We start from the raw sequence: 6,066 nt of genomic DNA on the forward strand, positions 1-6,066 counted from the left end.
TATACATATATATATATATATATATATATATATATATATATATATATATATATATATATATAAAATATATATATATTAATATATATATATATATATATATATATATATATATATGATAATAATAATAATAATAATAATAATAGCTATGATAATAACAAATGATAACATTCATCATCATCATAATAATAACAACAATAATAATAATGATAATTATAAAGAACTTACGAATATATAATAATAATAATAATAATAATAGCAATGATAATAATAAAATAATAACATTCATCATCATCATAATAATAACAATAATAATAATAATAATTATGATAATGGTAAAAAACTTACGAATATCACGACCGCCATAAACCCACAATCGAATCAAAGTAACACAAAAAACTCAAAGAAATACGGCCTTCGCGAAGTCGGCGAGATCATCCCTTGCACACACCCTTGCACTCGTATCACCTTGCACGATTGCACAGCACACGAGCAACGAGCGATGAAGAGCACGTGAGCACGAGCATGCACGTCCCTTTGGGTGTCCGAGTTGCGTCCAGGTGTTGGCGGCACGTGGCGAGCGTGACGTGGGGTGGAGGGGGGTAGGGGGGGTGGTAGGGAGGGTCAGAGAGGGGGGTGGAGGGTGTGTGGGTGGGTGGGGGGGGGGCGTATTGTACACGTGCCTTTAGTTCCATACTCTCACTATCGCGGTTCGAGCACTATCAAAAAACTCCCCCGGACACCATCGCGAGGCAAGTATTATTGTATTAACACTCGTTTAGACATCACTCGCTCACCCATGTTATTAATTAAAGATACGCCTTCAATTTATATATCATTTTCCCCCCGAAACGAAATTCCAAAAAAAAAAAAATATATATATACACATATAAATAAAGTACAAAACAACAACAACAACAACAAGGACAACAAGGACAAGGACAAAGACAACAAGGACAAAAAGCAAGTAAGATAAAAGAGCATCTTTGCGGCTGCCCCCCAAAAGCACACCGGAAGCAGTGCTAGGATGCGTTCAGCAGGAACAGGCTTTTGTCTTGCACATGAAACATCCCTCACCCCTCTCCCTCTTGCACAGGTCAACTGGTCAGGTGACTGCACAACGCGGTAGCAACGGACAGGTGTGAGAGAGAGAGGGGGGAGGGGTGAGGGGTGAGGGAAGGGAGGGGTGAGGGGTGAGGGGTGTTGGGTGTGGGAGGGGAGAGGGGGAGGAGTGCGGGCGGATGGAAGGAAGGAAGGGGTGGAGGAGGTGGAGGAGGAGGTGGAGGAGAGAGAGAGAGAGAGGGAGAGAGAGAGGGGGGGGGGGAGAGTGCAAGTGGAGGAGGAAGGGATGGGGGGCGGGGAGGGGGAGGGGGAGGAGAACGAGGAGGGGGGTTGAGCGGCGGTAGCTTACGACCCCTCCTCCTCCTCTCCCCTCCCCACCCCAACCCCCCTCTCTCTCTCTCTCTCTCTTTCCGTGCCCCTCCCAGGATCCCTCCCCCCTCCCCCTACCCCCCCTACAGACAGGGCGAGGACAGGTAGGTTGGTTGCACGTGGGTGGTACCTGTGTTCATGTCGGAGGGGCGGGCGTGGGCGCGGGCGGAGGGGGCGTGTGGCCGTGGCAGCGGTGCGCCTCACACTGCCCGCGCCGAACCAGCACACCAAGGTCTTGCATACATTGGGGCGACTGGCATAAGCGCTCCACTAATCAATGGCTGCCTCGTGCTGCGCCTGTGCGTCCACCTCACTCTCCGCGACCAAAATAATTAATAATCACATCTGCCGCCTAGAGAAACCTTGCCTCTAGCCCGCTCCTCCTCCTCCTCCTCCTCCTCTTCCTCCTCCTCCTCTTCCGCCGCCGCCGCCTCCGCCTCCGCCGCCGCCGCCGCCACCGCCGCTGCCTTCTCTTCCTCCTCCTCCTCCTACTCTTCATCCTCCTCCTCCTCCTCCTTCTTCATCGTCTTCGTTTTCCTCCCCTCCTCCTCCTTACACCCGCACTACCCTACACCCCCCTCCCTATCCTTATCCCCCATCCTACTCATCCTAACCTCCCCCCCTCCCCCCTCCCGCGCTCCCAAAGAACAAATCTAGTGCCACGCTGACTCTCTGCCGCCGCCCGACCCCGCCGCTACGTTCTATCTCTCGACTAATACCGGCACTCCTCTTCTCTATCTTCTTCTTCCACTTCCACTTCCTCTTCCTCTTCCTCTTCGCCTACTCCCGGATAGACACCCAGGAGTTAAAGGGAGAGGAGGGGGAGAGGAGGGGGGTATAAGGAGGAGGAGGAAGAGGAGGAGGAGGAGGAGGCAGAGAAAGGCACTACACACCACAACCACGCGAGATCAAGTAGAGTTGGGGGAGGGGAGGGGAGCGGGGGTGGGGGTGGGGTGGGGGTGGGGAGTGTAGAGTGAGAGGGGGATGGAGGGGAGAGGTGTCGAGGAGGGGCTGTTAATTCCCATCTCCCCCTCCTCCTCCCCCCCACCCCACCCTTTCAACTCCCCTCCTCCTCCCCCACCCCCTTCAACATTCGCTCCGCCCCTTCGTCCGAACCGGGACTTAGTGCACTTTATTCATCGCGAAAACATACATCTCTCTATACATATGGTTAGACCTGTTCAAAGAAGAGAAGGGAAATGATTAAAGTAAAGTAAACCAATCAGTCAATCTGTCAATCAACCAAACCAAACAAAACAAACAAACAAACAAAATCAAGCGTCATCATCACGTTCTGAAAAGTAAACAAAACTCAAAAAAGACAAAAGAAACATAGAGAATAATAATAATACATTCTTAAAACGCACCTTCGGAGCCCCAAAAGGTGTGGCAGACGAACTGAAGGAAAACATAGCAGAAGTTCCTGGCCGGGGAATAATAATAATAAATGGGGGGGGGGGGAAACAACGGCGATAAATGAATAATCGGAAGAAAAAAAAATGATAAAAAACGACAATAATGAATGAATGAATGAATAAAAAAATGGATTTAATTCCTCCCTTAGATAGAAAACTTGAGGGACGTGTTATATGTTACATATCAGGAGGGCTTTTCGTAGGAATTGGGGGAGGAGGGGGAGATGGGAGGGGAGGGAATCGTAGTGGTATGGGGGTGGGGGTAAGAGAGGGAGGGAGGGGGGGGGAGTAGACGTAAACTTGTCTAGTAAACAAAGAATGAACGAAAACTGGGGAACCAATGAGGTTAAGGCCGTCCGCGAGGCTGTGTTGCCCCTCGCACAGTCAGAGAGCCACTAAGCTCCCTTCGGCCAGGGAACCCTCTGTCTCTCTCTCTCTCTCCCCGGCGCACACATACACAAACACACGCACACTCACGTTTATAGGGCTTTTTCCCCCCCTCTCACTCCCTTCTCTCCCCTCCCCCTCTCCTCTCTTCCCCTCCCCTCCCTCCCTCCCTCGACCGCCGACTTGGGGTATTGCTAAGGTGTTACTTCTTGCATGCATTCAGTTTTTTCCTTCCCCCTTTCTTTATTCTGTGGTATCTCTTTCATTTTTTTATTCTTTGTTGTTTCATTGCGAATTCAAGTTGCTTCTGCTCGGACAGCGGGGCACACGGCGTTCGATCAGCAAAGGGTTAAATCTATTAAAATAAACCTCATGATTTAAAAAAGAAAATGAAAAAAGGAGGGGAGGGAGGGGTGGGGGTTAGGGAAAATTCAAACATGTCGTGACAAGTCAAGACATGAGGTATATACCGTAGCATTTTCTTATCTTTTTTCCATAGATAATGTAATTCTGAGAAGAACGCGAAAGTCGCCAATTTGCAGCGTATATCAGCAAGTGTGCAAATTGATATCGCATATTGCAATTATAAACTTATCGACTTTGCAGAGCGAAAGTACAAGGGAAATTGTTATGATCTAAAATATTATAATATTTGTCGTCAAAATGGGGACATAAGGAGGAGGAAGAGAAAATGAGGAAATGAGGAGGAGGAAGAGAAGAACGAAAAAGAAGAAGAAAAGGTAGAAGAATGTATGAGAATAGAACTATTTGATAATAATAATGCTGCTGTTGCTGATGATAATAATAATGATAAACAACAACAATGATAATAAAGATAATAAAGATAATGATAATAATAACAATAACATTAATAGTAGCAATGATAAGGATAATATTAACAACAAAAATGAAAATAACATTGATACCAATAACAATAACAACAACAACAACAAGAGAACGAAAAGTAAGAAAAACAAACAAACAAACTCCAAAGATGTAATGACACATGCATACATAGTCACAAAAAAAGCAAAAAAAAAGAAAGAAAGAAAGAAAGAAAAAGAAAGAAAAAAAAGCAAAGAGAAAAAATTGAGTTTTTTTTATTGACTGAATAGGATAACGTTGATTGGATTTCATTGCAAATGATATAGGAAGAAATTCTACATTTCTAATGATTGACAATAAAAATATATTGATGGCACTGATGCAGCTACTTTGTCATTGAGACAATAATGAGGATAATTATACTAATGTTGATTATGATGATAATAAAATGAATAATAAGGATAAATACTGTAATACTAATGCTAATGCTAATAATGATAATATTAATGATAAAATAATTGTAATAAAAATAACAATAATAATCACAACGATAATGGTAGAAATTATGATAATAGTCCTAATGATAATGGTAATAACAATAGTGATAATAATGGTGATGATGAGGGTGACAGTAATAATGATCATGGTAATAAGAATAACAATGATAATAATGATAATGGTAATAATTATAATAATAATGATAATAATGATATCAATATTGATATTACTAACAATAATAACAATAGTAATGACAAAACCATTAATTATAACAATAATGATACTGATAATAATAGTGACGATAATAATGATGCTAGTAACAATAATGATAACAATAATGATAATGATAGTCACAAGGATAATAATAATGATGATAAAAAATATGATAATAACAACAATAAAATAATGATAATAATAGTAACACTAGTAATAATAATAATAACAATGATAATAATGACAATACTTATACTAATGCTAATACCAATGATAGTTATGATAATGACAATAAAAACAATCATAATGATAATGTTGATAATAATGATGATAATGATAATGATAAAATGATAACAATACCAATAATAATATAGATAATAATGATAATAATAATAATAATTATCATTATTATTACTATTATAATGATAGTAATAATAATAACAATAACAATAGTAATAATAATAATAATAATGATAATAGTTATAATAATAATGATAATAATAATATTATTAATCACAAACAATGCTATCTATAACATAATGACAAAATAATAATGACGACGATTGTGACGACGACCACGCCAACAGGACGAGCGAAACCCCGAAGAAAACGACAAGGCGACGACCCCGAACGACCACACTCCTCAGACGAGAGAAAGTCTAGGGAAACGACTACTACGACTTCGCTAACAAGACGAGAAATAAGAGCCACAAAAAACTCTAAGGAGACGACTACGACCATTACAAAAAATCAAACTCTTACGAGAACGACTATAACGACTACACCCCCCCCCCCGCCTCCCCTTGTATTGGTAGATAGTTCACGACTGTTTTCTGGCCCTTAATTCATAATAAAATAAAATGAATGGATAAAAATCGTAACGCCTTTTTACATTGTCGAAGCTTCTGTGATCATTTCAATTGCAATGGATATTTGCAATGTGTCAGTGATGATGTCCAGTGCTAGCGGTAGTATGGGACTGATAAGAGGTATTGATATATAATGATAATCACATTAATGATAAAGATATAAATAATAGTAAAAAAAATCAATAATTCTAATAATTTAGGATAAAAATGCTGATAATAACAATAAGAATGATAACAATGTTAATAAGTATAATATTAATTATAATGATTATAATGATAATAGAATTATTGCTGTGATTATCATCATCAGCATTATCATCATCAATATTTTGATAATTAAAATTATAACATAAAGGTAACAATGATAACAATAACAATAATAATGATCATTATAACAACAGTAGTAGTATTAATAATAATGATAATAATAA

General features: G+C 40.4%; 1 protein-coding gene across 2 annotated transcripts in view; it reads right to left on the minus strand.

The window, feature by feature from the left end:
* The window catches only part of zfh2 (Zn finger homeodomain 2), a 197,902-nt gene extending 194,866 nt beyond the window's left edge, over positions 1-3,036 (minus strand). The window contains exon 1 of one of the 2 annotated variants that reach the window (XM_086544143.1): positions 2,796-3,036. The gene's annotated coding sequence lies outside the window, so the exon portion shown is untranslated. Of the gene's footprint in view, positions 1-1,558; positions 1,628-2,795 lie in introns of those variants that run through there. The other variant, XM_086544142.1, reaches the window with a different exon arrangement.
* Positions 3,037-6,066: the final 3,030 nt, after the last annotated feature.

This window comes from Penaeus japonicus, unplaced genomic scaffold (genome assembly GCF_977035675.1).
Source record: "Penaeus japonicus unplaced genomic scaffold, GWHDUDI00000001_assembly GWHDUDI00000014, whole genome shotgun sequence".
NCBI classification, from domain to species: Eukaryota; Metazoa; Arthropoda; class Malacostraca; order Decapoda; family Penaeidae; genus Penaeus; species Penaeus japonicus.